General features: G+C 38.4%; 1 protein-coding gene across 2 annotated transcripts in view; it reads right to left on the bottom strand.

Moving 5' to 3' along the window:
- LOC134470983 (membrane-spanning 4-domains subfamily A member 12-like) overlaps positions 1 to 27,291 on the bottom strand; it is a 45,431-nt gene that overhangs the window by 17,547 nt on the left and 593 nt on the right. The window lies entirely within an intron of this gene.

The following is a 27,291-nucleotide window of genomic DNA, read 5'->3' as shown; positions in this document are numbered from 1 at the left end:
AGAAATTGTGCTGCTATAAACCTGAGTGCACATATATCACTGTGGTATGATGCTTTCAGTTCTTCTGGGAATATGCCTAGAAATGCTATAGCTGGGTGAGATGGGGCTTCCAGTCCTAGTTTTCTGCGAAATCTCCAGACTGACCTCCACAATGGTTGCACTAGTCTACACTCCCACCAACAGTGCAGTAGAGTTCCTTTTTCCCCACAGCCTCTCCAGCATTTGTTGTTGTTGGTTTTCTTGATCTTGGCCATTCTTTCAGGAGTGAGATGAAATCTCATTGTGGTTTTAATTTGCATTTCTCTAATGACCAATGATGATGAACGTTTTTTCGTATATTTATTTGCCATTTGTATTTCTTCATCTGAGAATTGTTTATTCATCTCAGATGCCCATTTTTCGATTGGGTTTTTGAATTTTGGGGGTCTGATTTTTTTAATTCTTTGTATGTTTTAGATAGAAGTCCTTTGTCTGAGGGGCAGTTCATTAAGATCTTTTCCCAGTTTGTGGGTTTTCTTCTCACCACGCTGGAGACTTCTTTTGACACGCAGAAACTTTTTATTAAGAGGTGATCCCAGTTATTGATTCTGAGAAGTATTTCCCGTGCGGTTTGAGTCCTGTTCATGAATTCTCTATCTACTCCTATATCTTCAAGGTTTTTACCCAATTTGTCTTCCAATAGAATTAGTGTTTCTGTTTTAATATTTAGATTTTTGATCCATTTAGATTTTATTTTAGTACATGGTGTTAGGCATGGGACTAGTTTTAATTTTCGACATATGGAGAGCCAGTTTTTCCAGCACCATTTATTAAAGAGACAGTCGTTATCCCAGTGAACATGTTTGGCCCCTTTATCAAAGACAAGGTGGTTGAGTGTGTTTGCAGTTGTGGTTGTATCTTCTAATCTATTCCACTGATCTTCAGCTCTGTTTTGGTTCCAGTACCATGTTGATTTTACTACTGTTGTTTTGTAGTATAATTTCAAGTCAGGGATACCTCCTGCCTTGCCTTTGCTGCTTAGAACTTCCTTGCTATTCTAGGTCTCTTCTCACTCCAGATGAATTTTAGGAGTGATTTCTCGAGTTCTATGAGGTATGTTGATTTTATTTTTATCGGGATTGCATTGAATCTGTATAACAGTTTTGGGAGAATGGCCATTTTCACAATATTTATTCTTCCTATCCATGAGCAAGGGATGTCTTTCCATTTTCTGAGATCATCTTCAACTTAATTTTTCAGTGTAATATAATTTTCCCTGTACAGCTCTTTCACTTCTTTCGTGAGAGTAATTCCTTGATATTTCATTTTTTTGCTTGCTAGTGTGAAGGGTGTGGTTTCTATTATTTCTCTTTCTGTGACTTTGTTGTTAGTGTATAGGAATGCTATTGATTTTTGAGTATTGATTTTATAGCCAGCTACATTACTAAAAATATTTATTATATCTAGCAGTCTTTCAATGGGTTTGGGGATCTTCTATATAGAGTATCATGTCATCTGCAAATAATGATAGCTTAACTTCTTCTTTTCCTATCTTTACCCCTTTTATTTGTCTCTCTTGTCTAATTGCTCTGGCTAGTATTTCCAGTACTATATTAAATAGGAGTGGCAGTAAGGGACATCCTTGTCTTGTGCCTGATTTTAAAGTAAAGGCCTTCAATTTTTGGCCATTTAGAATGATATTGGCTGTTGGTTTGTCATAAATGGCCTCTATTATATTGAGGTAAAGACCATCTATTCCAATTTTCTGCAGGGTTCTTATCATGAATGAATGTTGGACCTTATCAAAAGCTTTTTCTGCATCTATAGAAATGATCATGTGGTTCTTACTTTTGGCTTTATTGATATGGTGTATTACATTTATTGATTTACGTATATTGAACCATCCCTGCATGCCTGGGATGAATCCCACTTGGTCATAGTGTATGATCTTCTTGATGATTTGCTGCATCCTATTTGCCAATATTTTATTGAGGATTTTTGCATCTGTGTTCATTAGGGAGATTGGTCTGTAGTTCTCTTTTTTAGTTGGGTCTTTCTCAGGTTTTGGTACTAGAGTCATATTTGCTTCCAGGAATGACTTAGGAAGGATTGCTTCCCTTTCAATTTCATTGAAGAGTTTGAGGAGTGTCGGCATTAGGTCTTCCTTGTATTTCTTGCAGAATTCTGCAGTGAATCCGTCTGGGCCTGGGCTCTTCTTTGTAGGTAAGGATTTAATTACATTTTCGATTTCATTAATAGAAATTGGGTTATTCAGTAATTTTACATCTTCATGACCTAGCTTTGGTACTTCATATGCTTCTAGGAATCTGTCCATTTCCTCTGTGTTATCAAACCTTTGAGAGTAGAGGTTTTCGAAATTTGAAATTTCGAAATTTTCGAAAGTTGATGATTTTCTGTATTTCTATAGGGTTTGTAGTGATTTCTCCTCTTTCATTCCTTATTGCATGAATTTGAGCTTTTTCTTCCCTTTTAAAAATAAGGTTGACTAGGGGCTTATCAATTTTATTTCTTCTTTCAAAGAACCAACTCTTTGATTCATTGATTTTTTGGATTTTTTTTGTCTCTATTGCATTGATTTCTGCTCTGATTTTTATAATTTCTTCTCTTCTTTTGGCTTTGGGCTTGCCTTGCTCTTCTTTTTGTAGATGTTTGAGGTGTAACATCAGGTTATTTATTTCCATTCTGTTTTCCTGATGTGGGAACTCAGTGCAATAAATTTTCCTCTGAGGACAGCTTTCATTGCAACCCACAGATTCCCGTAAGTTGTATTTGTGTTTTCATTTTCCTGTAGATAGTGTTTAATTTCTTCTTTTATTTCCTCTGTGACTCACTGATTACTCGAGTGTGTTATTCAGTTTCCATGTCTTTGTTGAAATTTTGTAGTATCTTTTATCATTAATTTCTAATTTCATAGTGCTATGGTCCAATAGCATGCAAGGTATGATTTCAACCCTTTTGCATTTATTTAGATCTGTTTTGTGAATTAATATATAGTTTATTTTAGAAAATGACCCATGTACTGCTAAGAAGAATGTGTATTCTGTTGTTGTTGGATAGAAAACTCTGTAAATGTCTATTAAGTCCATTTGTTCACAAGTGCAATTCAGTTCTTTTATTTCTTTGCTGATTTTCTGTCTGGTTGATCTGTCCATTGGTGTCAATGGTGTGTTAAGATCCCCTGTTAGAATTGTGTTACTGATAATTTGGTTTTTCATTTCTGTTAGTACTTGTTTTATATAACTGTGTGCTCTGGAATTTGGTGCATATATATTTAAGATAGTTGTCTCTTCCTCTTGGAGTTTTCCCCTAACCAGTATGTAGTGACCTTCTTTATCCCTTCTGATCATTATTGGCTTGAAGTTCACATTGTCTGCAAACAGAATAGCCACCCCTGCTTTTTTTGGGGGGTTCCTGTTGCATGAAGTATTGTTTTCCATCCTTTGACTTCCAGTCTGTGGGTATCCTTTTGGGTTAGATGGGTTTCTTGTAGACAGCATATGGTTGGATTTTGTTTCTTGATCCATTCTGCCAGTCTGTTTCTTTTAATTGGTGCATTGAGACCATTTACATTAATGGTTATAACTGTTATATATTGGTTTATTGTTGACATATTATCTTTCTGCTGTTGCATCTTTGTCTTTCGGTTCTGTTTAATTGTCAGCTTTGTTTAGTGGTTTTTTCCTAGATGCGTCTAAGCTGTCTTTCAGTATTCTTTGCAGGGTTGGCTTGGTGATCATGTAGTTTTTCAGCTGTTCTTTGTCATGGAAGTATCTTATTTCTCCATCCATTTTGAAGGACAGTTTTGCAGGATACATCTATCTAGGTTGGAAATAATTTTCCTTTAGGATCTGAAATATTCACTCCATGGTCTTCTTGACTTTATTGTTTGTGCTGAGAAGTCTGCTGTGATTCTGATAGGTTTTCCTTTATAGGTGGTCTGTCTTTTCTCTCTTACAGCTTTTAATATTCTATTCTTTTGTTCGATTTCTTGGATGGCCATTACTATGTGTCCGGGTGTAGTTTTATTTTGGTTATGGCTATTTGGAGTTCTATATTCTTCACTGATCTTAATATCAGTTCCAATCTCGTTTTTGGGAAATTTTCAGCGATTACTTCTCTAAATATCATCTTGACATCCTTTATGTTGTTCCCTTCTTTTTCATTTATCCCTATTAACCTTATGTTGTTCTTTTTTGCGTCATCTTGCAGGTGTTGAATTGTTATTTCCTGATTTCATGTTATTTTTAAAAGATCTTTCCTTTCCTGTTCACTGGCTGCAATCTTGTCTTCAAGGTCTGAAATTCTATCTTCACATTCACTGAGGCAGTTTTTACAACTTTCGATGGAGTTTTTGATTTCCTGTATATCTCTTTGCATCTGCTTTAAATATTCTGTTTGTTTCTTATATTGTTCATCCAGGGATTTTATCTTTTTGTCTATCTCCTCAAGTTTTTTAACTGTGTCTTCTTTAGATATGTTCAGCATCTCCTTCCTTTGTTTTATCATTTCTTCTTTTACCTGAGAGATTATTTCTAGTTTGATTTCCTTTAAGGCTTCCCAGAGTTGCTTCTTTATTTCAGTTACTATTATTTCAGGTATGTGGCATATATTTTCTTCTATGCACATGGCTCCTAGGCTTTCTTGGGATGGGCTGGATGTTTGAGACTGCATTTTGGTCTTTCATTTTGTCATTTTCCTATATTCCTATATTTTTGCGCTTCAAGTTTTGTTCCAAGTGAGGTAGAGAGGTCAGCCAGGGTGGGACAGAGGTCCCTGCTCCCTCCTTACTCACTGATTTGGACAGGAAGTCAAATCCTGGGCCCCAGGCAAAGAAAACAGTTCGCAGGCCTTGGGTGAGCTTCCCTGCCTCCACTGGTCTTACCGGACCAACAGGGAGCTGGAGGAGGCTGGCCTGCAGGCAAAGAGGAGAGTTCTGCACTTCCGCTGGACTTACATGACCCACAGGCAGCCGGATCCTGGGCCCCAGGTGAAGAAAACAGTTAGCCGGCCTTGGGTGGTGTTTCCTGCCTCCACTGGTCTTACTGGAGCAACAGGGAGCGGGAGGAGGCTGGCCTGCAGGCAAAGAGGAGAGCTCCACGCCTCCACTGGACTTACGTGACCCACAGGCCCTGTTATACATTTTTGACCTTATTATTCTTTCAGTTCATTATTATTTTTCTTACACTAGAGAGACAATATAATGTTTACAAATGTGAGTCTGATTGATTTCACTTATAAGGCTAGTCTCAAATTGCCTCCACTTACTTATAAAAGCCTCAAGACCATCCTTTTTACAGCTGAGTAATATTCCATTGTATAAAAATACCACACCTTTTTTCATCCTTTCTGTGGTTGATGGGCATTTGGGTGGTTTCCAAGATTTAGCTATTACAAATTGTGCTGCTATACACATGAGTGCACATATACACTGTGATTTGACCTTTTCAGTTTTTCTGGGAAAATACCCGAGAGAGGTATACTGGATTGAATGGAACTTCCAATCCTAGTTTTTTGAGGAATCTCCATACTGATTTCCACAGTGGTTGCACCACCAGTCTGCACTCCTACCAACAGTAAAGCAGTGTTCCTTTTCCCCCACAGCCATGCCAGCATTTCCTATCAGTTGATTTCTTGGTGGCAGCCATTCTTTCTGGAGTGAAATGAAATCTCAATGCTGTTTTAATTTGCATTTATCAAATGACTAATGCTGGTGAACATTTCTTCATGAATTTATTTGCCATTTTTATATCTTCATTTGAGAAATGTGTGTGCATCTCAGATCCCATTTTTGGAGTGGGTCTTTCAATTTTGGGGGCTTGATGTTTTTCAGTTTTTTGTATGTTTTGTATGTAAGTATTTTGTTGGAGGGACTACTGGCTAATTCTTCCGCATCCTGTGGGTTTTCTTTACACTTCGTTGGTGATTTCTTTTGAAGTGGAAAAACTTTTTAATAAGATGAAATCCCAGTTGTTGATTCTTTGAAATTCTTCCTGTATGGTTTGTGTTTTGTTCATGAAATCTTTTCCTGTCCCTACCAAGATTTTTACCTACCTTGTCTTTCAGTAGATTTAATGTTTCTATTTTAATATTTAGATCTTTGACCCATTTTAGTCCATGGTCCATTTTGACTTTATTTTACTCCATGGTGATACACATGGGTCTAGTTTCAGTCTTTGGCATATGGAAAGCCAATTTTTCCAACACCATTTATTACAGAGGCTATCCTCCTTCCACTTTGTCAAGTATAAGGTGGCTGAGTGTCTTTGTAGATGTGTTTGCATCTTCTAATCTGTTCCATTGATCTTCAGGTCTATTTCTTTGTGAATACCATGCTGATTTTATTACTATGGCTGTGTAGTATCATTTCAAGTTAGGAATTGAGATGCCTCCTGCCTTGCCTTTATTGCCCAAAATTACCTTTGCTATTCTAGGTTTCTTCTGTTTCCAAATGAATTTTAGAAATGTTTTCTCTAGATCTGTAAGGTATGTCAATGGTATTTTGATTGGGATTGCATTAAATCTGTATCACAGTTCTGGACCATTTTCACAGTGTTGGTTCTTCCTAACCAAGGACAAGGGATATCTTTTCACTTTCTAATATCCTCTTCAATCTCCTTTTTAGAGTAGCATAATTTTCAGCATATAGGTTGTTTGATTCCTAAGTATTTCATTTTTTTAGATGTTATTGTGAAAGGTGATACTTCCATAATTTCTCTCTTGGTGAGTTTATTGTTTGTGTACAGGAATGTTATTGATTTTTGAGTGCTGACTATATATCCAGCTGCACTGCTGAATTTGTTTATTAACTCAAGTAATCTTTCTATGGAGTTTTTGGGATCTTCTATATAGAGTATCATGTCATCTGCAAATAGTGATAATTTAACTTCTTCCTTTCCTATCTTTATTCCTTTTATTTCTCTCTCTTGTCTGATTGCTCTGGCTAATGTTTCCAGAATTATATTGAATAGGTATGGTGATAATGGACATCCTTATCTTGTCACTGATTTTAGAGTGAAAGCTTTCAGTTTTTTGTCCATCTAGTATAATGTTGGCTGTTGGTTTGTCATGGCCTTTATCAGTTTGAAGTAGATACCACATATTCTAAGTTTCTGTAGGTTTTTTACAAATCATGAACAAGTGTTGGACTTTATCAAAAGCTTTTTCTGTGTCTATTGAGATTGCCATGTGAATTTTGTCTTTGGCTCTGATGATGTGGTGTATTACATTTATTTTTTATTTACTTTTGGGGGCGGTACCGGGAATTGAACTCATGACCTCATGTTTGCCAAGCAGGCAATTACACCACTAAGCTAAACCCCCGGCCCTGTATTACATTTCTTGATTTGTTAAACCATCCCTAAATTTCTGGAATAAATCCCACTTGGTCATGATGTATAATCTTCTTGATGATTTGCTGCATTCTATTTGCCAGTATTTTATTAAGAATCTTTGCATCAATGTTCATTAATGAGATTTGTCTATAGTTCTCCTTTTTGGTTGGGTCTTTCTGTGGTTTTGGTATTAAAGTAATACTTGCCTCCAGAAATGAGTTAGAAAGGATTCCTTATCTGTCAATTTCATTGAATAGTTTGAGGAGTAGTGGGTTTCAGTCTTCTCTAAATTTCTTGTAAAGTTCAGCTGTAAATCCATCAGGACCTGGGCTTTTCTTTGTTGGTAAGTTTTTAATCACGTTTTCAATTTCAAAGCTGATATTGAGTTATTCAAAATTGTTACATGTTCCCAATTGATCGTTGGTAGTTTATCTGTTTCTAGAAATCTTTCCATTTCCATTGTGTTTTACACCTATGTCAGTAAAGATTTTCAAAGTAGATATTCATGAGCTCTTGAATTTCCTTGGGATCAACTTTCTTTGATAAGGGTCACTAGAGGTTTATCAATTTTGTTTATTCTCTCAAAAAACCAGCTGTTTGATTCATTAATTCTTTGTATATCTTTTAGTCTCAATTGCATTAATTTCTGCTCTGCTCTTTATAATTTCTCCTCTTCTATGAGCTTTCGGTTTGACTTGCTCTTTTTTTTCTAGAAGCTTGAGATATACCATTAGATTGTTTATTTGTGCTTGTTCTGTCTTCTTGATGTGACAGTTTATTGCTATATTTTTCCCTCTTAGGACCACTTTCATTGCATCCCATAGATTCCAGTATGTTGTATCTTCATTTTCATTGAATTGTAGGTATTGCTTAATTTTTTCTTGAATTTTACCTGTAACCCATTGATTGTTCAGGGGTTGTTATTTAATTTCCATGTGCTTATGCAGGTCTTGCAATTTCTTTTGTCTTTAATGTCCAATTTCATTGCACTATGGTCAGATAATATGCATAGGATAATTTCACTCTTTTTACATTTACTTAAGAATGTTCTATGGAGTAATATATGGTCTGTTTTGGAGAATGTTCCATGTGCAGCTGAAAAGAATGTGTATTCTGATGTGGTTGGGCGGAACACTGTAAAGGACTAATATGTTCATTTGCTCACAGATTTGTTTCAGTTCTATTATTTCTTTGCTGGCTTTTTGTCTAGCTGATCTATGTCAGTGGGGTAATAAGGTCCTTTATTACAATGTGTTGTTGCTTATTTGGTTTTTCATATGTATTCATCTTATATAGTTGTGTGATCCTGTATTTGGTGCATATATATTTATGATTGTTAGCTCTTCTTGAATTATTCCTTTACTCTTTTGATCATTTTTGAAGTTCACATCTACAAATAGAATAGCTACTCCAGCTTTTTTCTGGGTTCCTGTCATGTGGAATATTGTTTTCCATCCTTTGACTTTTAGTCTGTGAGTTTCCTTTGGAGTCAGATGTGTTTCTTGTATACAGCATATTGTTAGATTCTGTTTCTTGATCCATTCTGTCAATCTATTTTAGTAGGTGAATTGAGGCCATTTACATTGATGGATATAACTGTTATGTACTGGCTCAACTTTGTCATGTTACTTTCCTGCTCTTGGTTTTCTGCTTTTCCCCTTGTTTAATTGCTTGGCCTGTCTGGTTATTTCTTTCTGTTGCTGTTCTGGAAATTATGGTAATTTTTTATCTCTATCTAGTATGTCTTTCAGTATTCTTTATAGGATTGGTTTGCTGGACATAATTTCTTCAGTTTTTCTTTGTCATGGAAATATCTTTTTCTCCATTAAATTTCAAAGAAAGTTTTTCAGGGTACATCACTCTACGTTGAAAGTTGTTTTCTTTCAGGGCTTGAAATACTTCACTCCAAGCTTGTCTTTTTTTTTTTTTTTTTTTTTTGTCTTTTTCCCTTTTTATCGGTACCGGGGATCGAACTCACGACTGTCTGCTTGCAAGGCAGGCGCTTATGCCGCTGAGCTAAATCCCCAGCCCCTCCAAGCTTGTCTTAACTTGAGGGTTTGTGCCAAAAAGTCTACCATGATTCTAATGGGCTTTCCTTGATAGGTGACTTGTGTCTTTTCTCTAACAGATTTTAATATTCTGTTTTTATGTTGTATTTCTGGGATCTTAATTATTGTATATCTGGGTGCAGATTTATTTTGGTTATGACTGTTGGGCATTCTATATGCCTCACTTATCTGTGTATCAGATTCTTTTCCCATGTTTGGAAAATTTTCTGCTTAGTTTACTGATATTATTCATGTTGATTCCTGCATCTTCATCAATGTCTATTAGTCTTATATTGTTTCTCTTGATTGTCATTTCATGCTGCCTTGTTATTTTTAAAAGTTCTATCCTTTCATGACTGCTAACTGCAATCCTGTTCTCAAGGTCCAGGATTCTATCCTCAGCTTCATTTAAATGGTTTTGCCAGCTTTCAGTAAAATTTTTCAGTTCTTGGATATGTCTTTGAATTTGTTTCATGCATTGTACTTGTTTTTATATTGTTCATTCGAGGTTTCCATCATTTTTCCATACTCCTGTACTATTTTTTAATCTATGTCTTCTCTATTATGCTGAGCAACTCCTTTATTAAGGTTGTCGTTTCTGTCTTTATGTTTGAGATTATTTCTAATCTGATTTCCTTTATAGCTTCGTGGATTTGTTTCTTTATGTCACTTGAATATTTTCAAACATTTCAGGTGTATGACTTTTAATGTCCTCTCCTGTACTTGTTCAAAGTCTCCTGTACTTGTTCCTGATGGACTGGATGTTTGAGATTGCATTTTGCCTTTTCATTTTGTCATTTTCACCTTCCGGGATAATATTTGGTCTTTCAGTCTCACTAGGCTCAACTGTTGGTAGTGCATATCTTAGGGTTCTATTATGTGTTGATGTTTGTCCGACTGGGTACCACAATGAAGAGGTGGGCCAGTCACCTTCCTCTTGCAGGGCCTGTTGAGTGAGTCCTTTATTCTTCCTAGGCTGACTAGCCTAGGAGTGTTAATGTAAGTCAACCCTTAGTTCCTGCTGTTATACTATACCTTCAGGTTGTTCCAAGCCACCAGACCTACCTGTCTATAGTGTTTGCCTTGGCTGGGACCCTCTTATGTCACTCATAAATCCTTTTTAATTTCCTTCAGGTTGGGGGAAGCCTTATTGGCACACTCTTCAACTTACCTGATATTCTCTGTATGGAGGAAGGACTCACCCACACTCTTTCCAGGCTTGCCAAGGTCTTACAGCTGGACAGGACTTCACTACTGCTCCTGTTTACCCTCTGAAGTCCTCTATTTTAAGGGCAAACTCACTACACTAACGGAAGACTACTGAGGTCTTCTGGATGAAGGGTTACTGAGTCTCCCATCAACTTGGCAAGGTTAATCCACTGCAGTCCAAGGAGGAGAGGCAGCTGAAGATTCCTGGCAGTACTAGGTCCAAGAGCTGGGGTGGGGGTGGGGGGACAAGCCCAAAGTCTGGGATCCAAGGCAGAAGGGCAGGTAAGGATTGACCACGCTCCGATGTCTGGAATCCAAGAGGGACCATGCCATTTTCTTGTACTTGATGACTGTCATGAAGTAAATGTCAGAGTGTTTTTGTCCTTGGGGTGAAGTGTGAATTGTGTGAATAACCTCAGCCTCTGCCCCTTGGCGCCTCAGCAGGGATACGTGTCCTGACCATGTTCTGTTAAAGTACTGTGATTTTGATTAGGGGAGAATTTTTCTGCCTATCCTGTCTCATCCCTTTCAGCTGCAGAGCAGAGACTGAAGCTAAGACAAGGGAAATGGTTGGGTCAGGGTTCCAAAGAACAGGTGTGGCAGTCAGGGTTACACAAAATAGGTGTGGCCGTCAGGTGAGGACTGGACAGTGGACTCATCCAAGTCCCTTGCTTCAGCAGTGCAGCTTCCCTGTGGACACTGGCAGAACTGGTCTCCCAGGCCAGCCCTGTCCCTGCGCTATACACACAAACCTGCTGCCCTCTCAGGCTGTGAGCAGGGCTCTCTGACTCAGCTGACCACTCAGTAATCAAGTCAGCCACACTCTCCCCAGCCACCCTTGGGAGACTCATCTGGAGAACTGACAATCACAAAACATCAGCTGTCAGTACCATAGGGGCTGAAGCATGTCCTGTTCAGAAAGGAGCATGAATTTGGTTGAAATCCTGGCCTTGGTTTCAGCTATGTGATTTGAGCAAGTTTGTTAACTATTCTTTGCCCTTGCTGTTGTTTTTATTTATAAAATGGCACTAATTCTTTACAGGGTCACTTTGAGCCTTAAGCAGTTACTCTGTCTAAAGTTCTTAAACAGTGCCAGTAACAGCCCAACACGGGCACTCTTATGACTCTTTTTTTAAAAAATTTTATTTAAAGAAACAAAACAAAACAAAACGGTAAAAGGATACTAGTAATACAGAATTCAAAAACACAGTAAGAAATCACTAGTTAATAGATTACATATTGTCATCTTAGAAATAGTTGTTCAAGTTACAAAATTAAAGCATACAAAGTAGACATTCAAACACTGAGACTGCCACAGTTGTATTCAATGATCCAACAAATACTTAGTAATATGGTCCTCTATCTTACATACCTAAACACACTTGCAGTTGTGTTCTTTAGAGCACTTTCCTTTCATCTCCTTTTTATAATAACATTTACACATTTTAGGTTTTATTACTCCCACAGTTCTTAATACTTTTTTTTGGAAGAGAATAAAACCAAATGTGACAAAACAAAACAGTCAGTCAAAACAAAGGCTGGACATAGTACATGATGTAATAATAGTTACCATAGTGTCTCTTTCCTTGAAATATTTGAGTATAACTTCGTATACTATAGCATCAAACATATCAAGAGAGTGTGAAACCATTCAAGAGGATGAAAGTATTACAGGGTATTTAGAGCCAGCTAACAGAAAATGAACACTGATTTCTATAGTATCTCTTTGACTATAAAAATTTTATTTATACTATCACATATAATAAAATCCAATAAGATACAACATGATAAAACCAATGGAGACAGAAAAACAACAGTTTGATGGACTTCAAAACAAGATGATATTAAATCAGCACTAGCTACTATGATGTCTTATTTTCTTCAAAATAGCTGTTCATATCATCACGGACAATAATATCAAACAGCCCAGAATAAAATCATTCCAATTAATGAGTGAAAACTTTATAAGGCTTCAAAGCCATATAATGGGGAATCATGATTACCACATACTTTTATGTATTTCTATCATTTTTTACACTAGGGAAACTTCGGTATTCATACTTGTGAGTTTGATTTGTTTCAGTTATGGTCTCAAGCTGTGCCCATTTATTTATAAATATCTCAATGTGTTCCTTCTTTATAGCTGAGTAGTACTCCATTGTATAAAAATACCACTTATGTTGTTTCCAAGATCTGGCTGTTACAAATTGTGCTGCTATAAACATGGGTGCACATATATCACTGTGGTATGATGCTTTCAGTTCTTCTGGGAATATGCCTAGAAGTGGAGTAGCTGGAACAAATGGGACTTCCAATCCCAGCTTTTTGAGAAATCTCCAGACTGATCTCCACAAAGGTTGTACCAGTCTACACTCCCACCAACAGTGTAGTAGAGTTCCTTTTTCCCCACAGCCTCTCCAGCATTTGTTGTTGTTGGTTTTCTTAATCCTGGCCATTCTTTCAGGAGTGAGATGAAATCTCATTGTGGTTTTAATTTGCATTTCTCTAATGACCAATGATGATGAACATTTTTGCATGTATTTATTGGCATTTGTATTTCTTCATCTGAGAAGTGTGTATTCATCTCAGTTGCCCATTTTTGGATTGGATCTTTGAATTTTGGGGGTCTTAGTTTTAAAATTCTTTATATGTTTTAGACAGAAGTCCTTTGTCCAAGGGACAGCTCACTAAGATTTTTTTTCCCAGCTTGTGGGTTTTCATTTCACTATGCTGGAGATTTCTTTTGACATGCAGAAACTTTTTAATAAGAGGTAGTCCCAGTTATTGATTCTGGGAAGTATTTCCCATGTTGTTTGGTGTCATTTCATGAATTCTCTACCTACCCCTATGTGTTCAAGGTCTCTACCCAATTTGTCTTCCAATAGATTTAGTGTTTCTGTTTTAATATTAAGGTCTTTGATCTATTTAGATTTTAATTTATTACATGGTGATGGCATGGATCTAGTTTTAGTTTTCGGCATATGGAGAGCCAGTTTTTCCAACACCATTTATTTGAGAGACTGTCCTTCCAGTGAACCTGTTTGGACCCTTTATCAAAGATAAAGTGGTTGAGTGCGTTTGTAGTTGTGGTTGTATCTTCTAGTCTATCCCATTGATCTTCAGATCTGTTTTAATTCCAGTACTATGTTGATTTTACTGCAGTTGCTTTGTAGTATAACTTCAAGTCAGGGATTGTGATACCTCCTGTCTTGCCTTTGTTGCTTAGAACTGTCTTTGCTATTCTAGGTTTCTTCTCACTCCAGATGAATTTTAGGAGTGATTTGTCGAGATCTATGAAGTATGTTGATGGTATTTTTATTGGGATTGCATTGAAACTGTATAAAAGTTTTGGGAGAATGGCTATTTTCACAATATTTATTCTTCCTATCCATGAGCAAGGGATGTCTTTCCATTTTCTGAGATCATCTTCAATTTCTTTTTTCAGTGTATTATAATTTTCTCTGTATAGGTCTTTCACTTCTTTTGTGAGAGTAATTCCTAAATATTTCATTTTTTGGTTGCTAGTGTAAAGGGTGTAGCTTCTCTTATTTCCCTGTCTGTGATTTTGTTGTTAGTATGTAGAATGCTATTGATTTTTGAGTATTGATTTTGTATCCAGCTACATTACTGAATTTATTTATTTATTATATCTAGGAGTCTTTCAATGGAGTTTAGGGGGTATTCTATGTAGAGTATCATGTCATCTGCAAATAATGATAATTTAACTTCTTCTTTTCCTATCTTTACCCCTTTTATTTCTCTCTCTTGTCTAGTTGCTCTGGCTAGTATTTCCAGTACTATATTAAATAGGAGCTGTGATAAGGGACATCCTTGTCTTGTGCCTGATTTTAAAGTAAAGGCTTTCAATTTTTGGCCCTTTAGTATGATACTGGCTGTTGGTTTGTTGTATATGGCCTTTATTATATTGAGGTAAAGACCATCTATTCCAATTTTCTGCAAGGTTCTTATCATGAATGAATGTTGGACCTTATCAAAAGCTTTTTCTGCATCTATGGAAATGATCATGTGATTCTTACATTTGGCCTTGTTGATGTGGTGGATTACATTTATTGAGTTACACATGTTGAGTCATCCCTGCATACCTGGGATGAATCCCATTTGGTCATGGTGTATAATCTTTTTGTTGATTTGCTGCGTCCCGTTTGCCAATATTTTATTGAGGATTTTTGCATCTGTGTTCATTAGGGAGATTGGTGTATAGTTCTCTTTTTTAGTCGGGTCTTTCTCAGGTTTTGGTACTAGAGTAACATTTGCTTCCAGGAATGACTTAGGAAGGATTACTTCCCTTTAAATTTCATTGAATAGTTTGAGGAGTGTTGGCAGTAGGTCTTCTTTGTATTTCTTGTAGAATTCTGCAGAGAACCCGTCTGGGCCTGGGCTCTTCTTTGCAGTTACATTTTCAATTTCATTGATAGAAATTGGGTTATTCAGCAGTTTTACATCTTCTTGACCTAGCTTTGATACTTCATATGTTTCTAGGAATCTGTCTATTTCTTCTGTGTTATCAAATCTTTGAGAGTAGAAGTTTTCGAAATAGGTGCTGATGATCTTCTGTATTTCTATAGAGTCTGTAGTGATTTTGCCTTTTTCATTCCTTATTGCATGAATTTGAGCTTTTTCTTCCCTTTTTTAGTAAAGTTGGCTAGGGGCTTATCAATTTTATTTATTCTTTCAAGGAATCGACTCTTTGATTCATTGATTCTTTGGATTGTTTTCTTAGTCTCTATTGCATTGATTTCTGCTCTGATTTTTATAATTTCCTCTCTTCTTTTGGTTTTGGGCTTGACTTGCTCTTCTTTTTCTATATGTTTGAGGTGTAACATCAGGTTATTTATTTCCATTCTGTTTTCCTGATGTGGAAACTCAGTGCGATAAATTTTCCTCTGAGGATGGCTTTCATTGAATCCCACAAATTCCAGTAAGTTGTATTTTTATTTTTGTTTCCTGGTAGGTATTGTTTAATTTCTTCTTTAATTTCCCCTGTGATCCACTGATTACTCAGTAGTGTGTTATGAAGTTTCCCTGTGTTTGTGGGATTTTTGCAGTATCTTTTATTAATAATTTCTAATTTCATGGTACTATGATCTGATAACATGCAAGGGATAATTTCAACTCTTGCATTTATTTAAATATGTTCTGTGAGCTAATATATGGTCTATTTTAGAGAATGACCCATGTACTGCTGAGAAGAATGTGTATTCTGATGTTGGATGGAACACTCTGTATATGTCTATCAAGTCCATTTATTCACAGGTGTGATTCAGTTCTGTTATTTTTTTGCTGATTTTATGTCTGGATGATCTGTCCCTTGGTGCCAATGATGTGTTACAATTGTGTTACTGATAATTTGGTTTTTCATTTTTGTTACTACTTGTTTTATATAACTGAGTGCTCTGGAATTTTGTGCATATATATTTAAGATAGTTATCTCTTCCTCTTGAAGTTTTCCCCTAACCAGTATGTAGTGACCTTCTGTATCTCTTCTGATTATTATCGGTTTAAAGTTCACATTGTTTGCCAACAGAATAGCTACTCCCACTTTTTTGTGTGTTCCTGCTGCATGAAGTATTGTTTTCCATCCTTTGACTTTCAGTCTGTGAGTATCCTTTTGGGTTAGATGGATTTCTTGTAGACAGCATACGGTTGGATTTTGTTTCTTGATCCATTCTGTCAGTCTGTTTTCTTTAATTGGTGCATTGAGACCAATTATATTAATGGTTATAACTCTTATATGTTGGTTTCTTGTTGACATGTTATCTTTCTGCTGTTGCATCTTTGTCTTTAGGTTCTGTTTAATTGTCTGCTTTGCTTAGTGGTTTTTTCCTAACTGTATCTAAACTGTCTTTCAATATTCTTTGCAGGGCTTGGTGATCATGAAGTTCTTCAGCTGTTCTTTGTCATGGAAGTATCTTATTTCTTCCTCAATTTTGAAAGACATTTTTTCAGGGTACATCAGTTAAGGTTGGAAATCACTTTCCTTTAAGATCTGGAATACTTCACTCCATGCTCTTCTTGACTTTATTGTTTGTGCTGAGAAGTCTGCTGTGATTCTGATAGGTTTTCCTTTATAAGTGATCTGTCTTTTCTCTTGAACAACTTTTAATATTCTATTCTTAAGTTGGATTTCTGGGATAGTAATTATTATATGTCTGGGTGTAGTTTTATTTTAGTTATGACTGTTTGGGGTTCTATATGCTTCAGTGATCTTGATGTCGGTTTCCGATCTCACATTTGGGAAAAGTTCAGCTATTACTTCTCTAAATATTCTCTTGACATCCTATATGTTGTCCTCTTCTTTTTCATTAACCTCTGTCAATCTTCTGTTGTTTTTCTTTGTGTCATCTTGCAGTTGTTGAATTATTTCCTGATTCCTTGTTATTTTTAAAGATTTTAGTTTCCTGTTCACTAGCTGCAGTGTTTTTTTAAGGTCTGAAATTCTATCTTCACTTTCATTGAGGAGGTTTTTACAGCTTTCAGTGAAATTTTGGATTTCCTATATATCTCTGTGCATCTGCTTTATGTATTCGGTTTGTTTCTTACATTGCTCATCCAGGGATTCTATCTTTTTGTTTAGTTCTTCCAATTTTTTAACTGTGCCTTCTTTGGATATGTTCAGCATCTCCTTCATTTCTTTTATCATTTCTTTTTTTACCTGGGAGATTATTTCTAGTTTGAATTCATTTAAAGCTTCCTGGAGTTGCTTCTTTATTTCAATTGCTATTATGCCCGATATTTCAAGTTTATGGCATATATTTTCTTCTATGTACATAGCTCCTAACGTTTCTTGGGATGGGCTGGAGGTTTGAGATTGTATTTTGCTGTTTCACTTAGTCATTTTCCTATATTTCTGTGTTTCAAGTGTTATCCCAAGGTTTCCCCAGGGTCTGTTGGCAATCCTTTTCTATGCCCTCAGCTCCTGGGAGTCTGGCCACCCAGCTCCCTGGATTGAGAGAGGGTCACTGGGGGTGGGGCAGGCCGGCCCAAGCCCAGCCCCTGGAACCTGTGGTGCCCGCTTGCCCCCAACTCCAGAGTCCTCTAAGGACAGCTAGTAGCGGGGAGGCCACCTCAGGCCCACCCAGGACTTGCCGTGCTGGTCAAGTACACTCAGAAGCTTCAAAGTTCCCTGTCTGGGGTCGAGTGAGGGTCCCAAACTAGCTGGACTCAGGGGAAAGTGCATGGTGCACTTACACCAGGCCGCCCAGCCTCTGGAACCCACAGTTCCTACCTGCCTGCCTGGAATTCCAGAGTTCGCCAAGCACTACAGGGAGCGGGGAGGCTGCTGCAGGCCTGCTCAGGACCTGTGAGCTGGTCCAGCACACCAGGAAGCTGCACAGTTCCCTGTCCGGGGCTGAGCGAGGGTCCCAAACTAGCTGGACTCGGGGGGGGGGGGAAGGTGCGGGGAGCCCTTATACAGGCTGCCCAGCCTCTGGAACCCATGGTACCCACTTGCTTGCTTCGACTCTTTGACTCTTGCTATGCTCTGTGAACAAGATGCTCTCTTCCTTTTTGCAAAACCCCTTAAGGTTGGTTCTAAAGCTATTTTCATTGTCACTGAGAGAAGTGAATCCCCACCCTATACCCAGTCCTCCCTCTAATACACTCAGATGTGAGATACAATTGACAAATGCTAAACACTTGGCAGAAAGAGGGAAGATTGTTTACGATACACTAGATTACAAAGGAATTACTTTTCCAAAACACAAGCAAATGGCTATTTGAAATGAGGAAGAATGGTTCTATGGAAAATCCTGTTCTACACCTGTTGTCCTGACTCCTCAGATAATGTGTGAGGATGAGGTGAAGGGTGCAGGTCTACTTCTTTGGCCCAGAATCATTCCAGCTGTCCTTTCCAATTTCATTCTGTCCCTTCACTTACTTTGCCTTGAGCCACTTTCCTAACTAAATGCCTGTTGTGGCATCTCACCTGTACTGTGACAAATAATGACCTTTAAAAGGGCTGATGAAAAGATCCAGTGGCCATAATTTATGTAATGGTGGAACAGTTCCTGACATCTGGCAGAAACATAGTAAAAGGTAGCTGTACTTTTACCATTAGAACTGCAAATCATTTGTCTTTGAAGTCCAGGGTATGCACATGCCAAAAGTCTGCATAGGACATTTGACTCCAAATGTTAATGCCAAGAGAAACAGACAGAGATGGAGCCTATTACACCTCAATTCAAAGAAGAAGTTTCTTTTTTTTTGAATTTTAAAAAAGTATAAAACAGTTGTTATGTGTATGTGTTTCCATTACCTTCTCCTTTAATGTTGATCATTGTAATCTTTTTTGTCTGTGTTAAACATTTGATAAGAAATGTTTAAAACTTGTAATTTATTTTTCAATAGTATTATAGCCAGCTGAGTTAGGCAAAAATCTTCCAGGCAGTCATACAGGTTAAATTCTCAAAGAAGTCAGTACAGAAAATGGGAACACATTACAGCTGTGGCTGAATGTGCATCTGTGGAGGGCCCGGCCTCAAGATAGAAACAAAATGATGAGTTCTACTTAACTCATGAGGTATGAACAATAGATTAAGGACTGTGTCACCCTAGTGGGTGGGTGGAACCCCTTGGTTCATCGGTTTCTAAGAAGGTCCTTGTTCTTTCCAGGTACATGTAGTATGTAAGCAGCTTCCCCATTGGATGAATATTACCTAATCAGCTAAACTCTGAATCTTATTGAGTGGTGGTAGTTTTGTCTCAAATTGTATTCATTTTGTGATCTTGCACCCATTTGTGATCATACATTTACCTCATAATTTTGCTCCCACCTCATGATTTTACTGTATATAACTTCTATAAAGTGGTATCCATGACAGCCCATTTTCTGGGCCCTCGCCTATCTCCCAGGAGCTCTTTCTCTCTCTCTCTCTCTCTCTCTCAATAAATATTTACTACTCTTACTCTCCATTGCTTCTTACAATTCATTCTTCAGTTTTGGGATATACAGATTTAGTGTATCTGACATTTGACAGGTTGGGAGTTACATTTATTTCCCCTATGTCATTAGAAAGTTCCCCTGAGCTAATTGGAAGGAGGTCAGAGTTTTCTTTCATTTCATGAATTCTGCATTGGGACTTGTTTAGGCAATCAAAAATTGTCCTCCTTATTTGTCAATTGCTTATGAATTGAATTTATGCCCCATCTTTTTATGCATTGTTTTATTTTCTTAAAATGATGATAAATTTAAGTTGAGAACATGGGAAGATTGTGATGGTAAGGAAGCTTAACATCACATGGGACATTTTACTTTTGCAGGCAATGTCTTGTATTCCTGTTTCCTGTTTTGTATCTGCTGTACTTGGACTTCGTAGTTGCTGAATTTATCGGTGCTCTTTGCTTATCTTTTTTGACTTTTAGACAATAGCACTAGGGAAAATAATGTGTGAGTGTCCCCTAGTTGACTTTTATTCTAACCAGTTGTGAACTAATAAAATGCTGTAAAATGGGTATTTGAATGATATCTAGTTTATATTTAGGAAGTATACACACCTATTAGAAATTACCGGAATCCATCTTCCAGTAAATGGCTGTAGGCCAGCAGTCATTCTTAAGACTTGGAGGAGGACAAGTATCGCTGGGATGGTCTGGCCTGACCTTCACTCTGCACTCTAGAGGAGAATGTCGAGCCTGTTCTGCCTCATAAGGTCAGAACTCCAGTGGCCTTCTGCTGGTGAGGGGAAGTCCTAGCCGCTGAACTTCCCACTCTCATCTTTCCAGGCTGAGAGTGATGACTCATGGGCACAGTGTTTCAATAATTCACCATCAGCGTGAAAAGAGAAAAGGGTTCCTTTTCCTGATCTCACTTTTCATCTTTTCTTGTCCTTTTTAGAGGCATGTTTCTGCTGAAGATCAGAGAAGAAAAGACTCAACTATCTCAACATTTCCCTCCTATCCAGCAACTAAGAACTTTTAGGTTGAGTCCATGGAAAATGAGTGTTTGATAATGCCAAAGACAGGGAAACATTTCACCAGTGTGTAAATTGTGGCTGCTGGCACATGAGTATGGTTTTAACCTGTGAGCTTCTTAAGTGTGTTGAATATAGAGAGACATAGAAATTTTGAGTAGACTTTGAGTAAAAAACAGTCTTGTCTTGCTGATAAAGAAGATTGCCTCAGTAATTAGTTAGGCAGCATCCACACATGGCCTTCCTACTTCCTAGGACAAAATAGAATGCAGAGGAAAGTATTGATTATGATACCATTTAACAACTAGAATTGCACTTAAGATAGAGGGAAAATGGTCAGAATTACCCTATGTTCAGGCTTTCTTTGTATCGAGAGATACTTACTTGTGCACAAAATGTAATTGTAAACCACAGGAGAACCACATACCACCTCTAGTCCTTAGTCACATTTAGAATCAGTTACTATTACTGAGCTCAAGTTTCCCTTCCCTTGCTCTTTGGGTCCTAAGGACCAGGTTTCCAGGGCAACCTTAATGAAAGCCTTACTCCCTTGTTACTGAGACTGAGGGTCCCTCATTTGTGAGACTTCTAGGCCAGCCATAAGTGAAGCCTCCATTGGCACCTAGTCATCGTTACCTGCTCTTGTCCAAGCTCCTCAAGCACAGTACTCCTCATAGGAGGTAAACAGAGAGTACTGTACTGACTATCTCCATGTGTCCTTTGTGCTCCATGACCTCAAACAGATTAAGCAAGATCTGGGAACGGTTTCAGATGCCTGATAAAAACATTGATGTTTTCAAGGGTCTTACCCAGACCTATGAGCTAGCCTGGAATGACATGACATTACTCTTGAATCAAACATTGACTTCTAATGAGGGACAAGCAGCATTACAAGCTGCTCTTACATTTGGAGATGAATATCATATTATTAATTTTAGAAGGCCAGAAGACAGGCAGCCAGGGGAGCAGCCAGTTCCTGCTGGAGTCCTGCTGGAGACCCTACAAAAGATCCCTACTGACCTAGCAACCACACGGAAGATTGAAACAGGAGACATCTTTCAACATGTATTCTTGAAGGTCTATACAAAAACTAAGCCCTTTGATTATTTTAAATTGTGAATTATTCATCAAGAGAAAAATGAGAACCCTTCTGCTGTCTTAGATCATTTACAAGAGGCATCGATGAAGCATACCCTCTTAGCTCTTGAGTTGATAGACAAATTCTTCTTCTTCTTTTTAAACTGGGCATCAAACTCACAACCTCATGTTTTCCAGGCAAGTACTTACACCACTGAGCTAAATCCCTCACCCTGGACAAATTATTCTTAAATACAAGTTTATTATCCAATCAGCCTCAGATATTAGGAAAAAATCTATAAAAGATGGTTTTTGCTCCTGATAGCTCACTTGATACTTTACTGAGAATTGCCTCCCCAATATTTTATAGTTTAGAACAGAAGGAGGCTCAGGAGCAAAAACAGAGACCAAGAAAAAGGACTGACTTGGTTGTGGCCTTAAAAGAACTAAACTCTAAGTCTGATTTCCTGGGCTCCAAGAAGAGCTTGACAACTAAACTTACCTGGTGGTGGTACAGAAATTTAGACTACCATAGGAGGGACAGTGACAAAAACTGTTACGACAAGAGGCCCCCCGACCCATGCCTGGATTACATAGGTGACCACTGGAAGTCAGACTGCCCCCTGAGATGGAGTTCTAGGATGCAGACCCATCATAGTAGCTGGTCTAACAAGAGTGTAGGGCTTCTCTGCAGTCCACCTTCTCCCTCTGGCAGGACTGTTGTCTCCACAGACAAGCCATGGGTAATCGTGACCATAGAGGAAAAAGAAATTGCTGGACACTGGCACATTCTCTCAGTCCTTTTCAAGCCTGGACTTACTTCCAGCCATCACATTTCAGGGAAAGGAGCCACTTGAGAAGAAACTATTCACTATTTCTCAAAACCCTTAGACTGTAACTAGAATGGCTCCCCCCTTTCCCATTTCTTTTTAATTATGTCTGAACGTCCAGTTGTTACGTTGCTTAAATACTGCAATATACTTGCACCCAGGTCAGGGACATTGCCTCCCCACTGTGGAGAAAGAAATCCTAAAGTATGGGCAACTGAAGGTAGAACAGAAAGAGCAATAAAAGCTTTCCCAGTACAAATACATCTGAAAGATCCTATCCTTCCCTCACCAGAGATAATACCCTCGAAAGCCTGAAGTTAAGAGTACACTTGCCTATGTCAAAAACTTAAAGGGATAGGTCTATTTAAAGTCTGTAACAGCTCCTGCAGTGCTCTAATTTTGGGAGTTTACAGACACAATAGAGTGGAGGTTGGTACAGGATCTTAAATGAGGCAGTAGTGCCAATTTACCCACTGGCACCTATCTCATGCACTCCCCTATCACAGGTCTAGGAAGAGTCTTAATGGTTTTCATTGTTAGATTTAAAAGATACCTTCTTTTACATTCCTTTATATACAGATTCCCAGTTACTTTTCGCCCTTAAAAAATCCCAGCTACCAGGCCTCTCAGCTGGCTAGACAGTGCTTTCTCAAATGTTCAGAGGCAGTCTCCATCTTTTTGGACAAGTGTTTTCCCTTAAGCATGTTTTAAGTTTTCTAAAGTCACAGTCTTATAATATATAGATGATATACTTTTATGTGCTCCCTTAGAAGAGCTTGTTAGCCAAAGCACTTGTGCTCTGCTGAATTTTCTATGAGACAGAGATTATAAGGTCTCTGGATCTAAGGCACAACTTTGCAGCTTGAAGTAAAATGCTAAGGAACCTGAAGCCTGGGAAAAGAGAATATTAAACCAATAGTTTCCTTCCCAAAGCCCAAAACTCTAAAATAGCTAAAGAGATTCTTAGGAATTAGAGGCTTTTGTTGCCTTTGGGTAGCAGGGTAAGATAAAATTGTACAACCCCTCTATCAGCTCACCAAGAAGTCCAAAAGGCAGATAGCCATACTTTAACCTGGGAACCTGATTCCCAAACTGCATTCCAGAAGCTTAAACAAGCGTTTCTGAGTGCCTTGGCACTGAACCTCTGACAGGAGACTGTTTCAGTGTATATGTTGAGGAAAGGTGGGGCATGGCTTTGGAAATGCTTAAGTAGGTTCAAAGAACCTGCTCAGTAGCCTACTGGGATCTGAGTCATGAATTAGACACTGCAGCAAAGGGATGGCCTTTTGCCTTAGGGCTGTGGCTTTCATAGTTCTCCTGGTACTTTTGGCATCCAAACTGCCTAGGCAAAGATCTCACTGTGTATATACCTCACTACGTAGAGGGCTTCTTTCTTATGGAGGGAGCCTATGGCTATCAGACAACCACCCTCTTAATTCCAGGCTCCACTTTTAGAAGGACCATTCATTCAAATAGAGACATATTCTTTCTCAAGCCCTGCAATCTTTCTACCAAAAAAGGTGGAAATTGCGCCTAAAAGATTTGTGTCTGAACAGATAATTTTCCATACACGCACAGCCAGAGAAGACTTGTAAGATACATCCCTTACTGATCTTGATTCGACCCTCTTCCATGATGGCAATTCCTTCATGAAAAATAGGACAAGAGGGGAAGGGTATGCAGTAGTGATTGTACACCAGACACCTAAAAATTCCTCACTTTCCTATGGGAGTTGTTCCAAGCTAACAACACTCATAGCTCCTACCAGAGCTTTTACAGCTCAGTGAAGGACAAAATGTCAATACTGATACTGATTCAAAGTATGCTTTCTTAGTATTGCATGCCCACACAGTCATATAAAAAATGAAATTATCTGACAGTGTATCTTCCATGAAGTATCATAAGGAGATGGATGAACTTCTGTCATCTGTGTAGCTGCCCCAGACTCCCTACATTCTCCCCTGATCTTTGAAGGGTCACTTGATCATATTTGACCCAAATATGATCTCAGAATTCTAGTGGGCTCTCTTCCATGTGTGTCAGAGTCTTCCATCAGGATGGTTATGATTTACCAGATGATGGTAAAGCGTTGCTTCCTGGTGTGAGTCAGTAGAAAATTATTAACTCCTAACATCAAATCTTTCACTTGGGAGCAACAAGACCCACAAGATGGCCTCAAAGTTACTGATGGGAAAGGAACTTTCTCAGACATTGCAACAGGTAGTTAAGATGTGTGAACTCTACCCCACAAAATCCTCTTAATTGGACCATAGGTTTCTAGATATGCAGACACATGATAAATATCCTGGAGAAGATCGGCAGCTTGAATTTACTCACATGCAGAGAGTTAGGAGCTATAATCACTGGTCTGCATAGATACTTTCACAAACTGGTTGAAGCCTTTTCTTGAAGAACAGGAAAATCACAAGAGTTGATAAAGGTTTTGGCCTCAGAAACCATCTCTAGATTTGAAGTTCCTAAGTGCTTACAGAGTGATAGTGGGTCTTCTTTTAAGTGACAATCACATAAGTTATATCCTAGGCACCAGGCATTGTCATCACCTTCGTTGTGCATAGAGGGAGGCCACAGACATTGGGAAAAGTACAGAGATTGAATGAGACCATAAGGAGACACCTTAGCAAAATGGCTCAAGACCCACTCAGAGTAGCCTTACTTACTAACTTCAGCTTTTATCAAAATAAGAAATGCACCTCAAATTCTAGGCCTTAGTCCATTTAAAATGCTTTATGGATGTCCTTTTGTCACTAATGATTTTCTCTTTGTTAGACAAACTAGCGAATGATAAGCTTTCTAACAAATGTCACCTCATGGTCTGAATTCTATCAGATTCTTCAATGGCTCACAAAAGCCTAAAAAAGGGAAGTTCCATATTCCACCCCAGGGATTTAGTGCTGGCAAAGTGTCTTCCCTCATCCTTTTCAGGAGGACTCACTTGGGAAGGACTGTACACTGTGATCCTGTTTCCTCCATGGTTGTCAAAGTAACAGACCTAGACTTCTGGGTATACCACATCCAAGGCAAGCCCTGGAAACTGACTGTTGCTAAGTGTGACCAACCACCCATATACTCCTGTGAACCCATAGAAGATTTAAATTCAATCAAAAAGAAAGCAAAGTCTTCAGATAAAAAATCTCTAAGAAGTTACTATTTACCACTTTAAAAAGTGTTGACTTGTTTTCTGCTATGAGCTCTAGAATATGCAGAGTTGTTACAACAAACATCTTCCTGGATATGTCATCTGCAGCTTTCGTTGAGTACAACAGGACTTCTTTAAAGGATAGCTCCACTTCAAGAAATGATTAAAATAAGCTATAAGACCATGTTGATGAAACATAAGAGTTCACTAACATAAGTTAACTAAGTGGCCTATAAACTACACCCTCAAAGATCCTGGGCATACTCGAATTTTTTCTAAACTTGCCACTGAAGCATCTCAACGGATCAGTAGAACACCTACTAAAGAAAAGTAATGGTCCTCTCATGAGAACCAACAAGTACAGATATAAATATGGTTACTTTCAGATATGAGGTAGTTATAGGAAAAAAGACAGACAGCTATTTTTAGGTGAGTGTATAGGTACTGGCCAAGTTGAATTATAGTAATACAGTGGTACCTTGGTTCATGAACTTAATTCTCTCCATATTGGTTGCAGTATGAACTGGATGAGAACCAAATGAAATTAAATGGTAAGGTTTGATGCTGCCTTTATGTATCACTTAAGTTTGATCACATCCAGTGCCAGTGGTGGTGACTGGAGGGTCTCTAGGAAGTGTCCAGCAGTGTCTGTGGCCCCTTTTAATTGACCCTGTGACTCTTGACACACACTTATCTAAAGGCCTTTTTTTTGCCCTGAACAAATGCAAGGCACAAGTGTAAATCCTTCATCTGTTCTCCTGTTGTTAAAGATAAAGAGTTTTGCAAGCTGTCTTAGCCAGAACTGAGGAGAACCTGTTTCTGGGCAGTAAATTCATCAAGACATATCTGGAGGGTGTGTCTTATGCTAGCAGAGAGAGAAAAGTTAAAACCTGTACTGCAGCTCTTAGAAGAAGTTTAAGGGCAGGCTCTCTCAGTATCTTAGGTCCCTCTGGGACAGCGGATCCCAGGGGATCACTTGAGTTTTCTCTCTTGCTTTGTAGAGGTGTGTAGATGGGGATGACAGAAGTGGAGATTGCTTTTTACCCAGTTGGACTGTCAGCACCCAGCTTCCACTCAGGAGGCTTAAACCCCAGCATGACCCCTCAGGCATCCTGTCAGCTTTTGCTGGTTCCACACCATCAGACATTTGTGTCCACAAAGGACTGTAGCTTCCTGTGTGGCCGAGATCCCCACTGGCTTCAGTGTGGGATTAACCAGGAGGTGCTGGGGAGCCTGTCTTCTGCCTTAAGAGTGGCAGCTGCTCTAAAAGCATTTAACCAGCTGGCAGAGTAAGTGCTCTTTCTTAGAGTTCTACGAGGGACAGACAGAGGCTGTGTACGTATGTTTGGCCATTCTGCCGGAATTGCCTCTAGAGAAGCTGAGTGCCCTGCCCCACATTGGGTGCCAAAGATGTCACAGTTCCCTGTAGATCTCTGGTTCTTGTTTCTGGGCAGTGAAGATTGAAGTCAACAGAACAGCATGTAGCAAGCAGTGGGGAATCACCAGGTGTATGTTTAATAGAAAGAGTGAAAGGAAAAGCCGCTTCTCAAGGAGGTGGACATCATCAGTGTTTAAATCCATTGACTTCCTATACAGTTTTTGGTAGGGATGACTATGACAGAGTGCAGGGACACTCCTGGCTGTAAGTGCCTTTGATGGGAAAGCAGGATGCTTCATTTGCATTTCAGCCTTACTTCCTCCAGGGCTTCT

This window comes from Cavia porcellus, unplaced genomic scaffold, assembly GCF_034190915.1.
Source record: "Cavia porcellus strain 051 isolate PalLab524CR breed Dunkin Hartley unplaced genomic scaffold, mCavPor4.1 scaffold_17, whole genome shotgun sequence".
Taxonomy (NCBI): Eukaryota; Metazoa; Chordata; class Mammalia; order Rodentia; family Caviidae; genus Cavia; species Cavia porcellus.
Note: the sequence above shows the minus strand (reverse complement) of the source record. Positions and strands in the feature narration are given on the sequence as shown.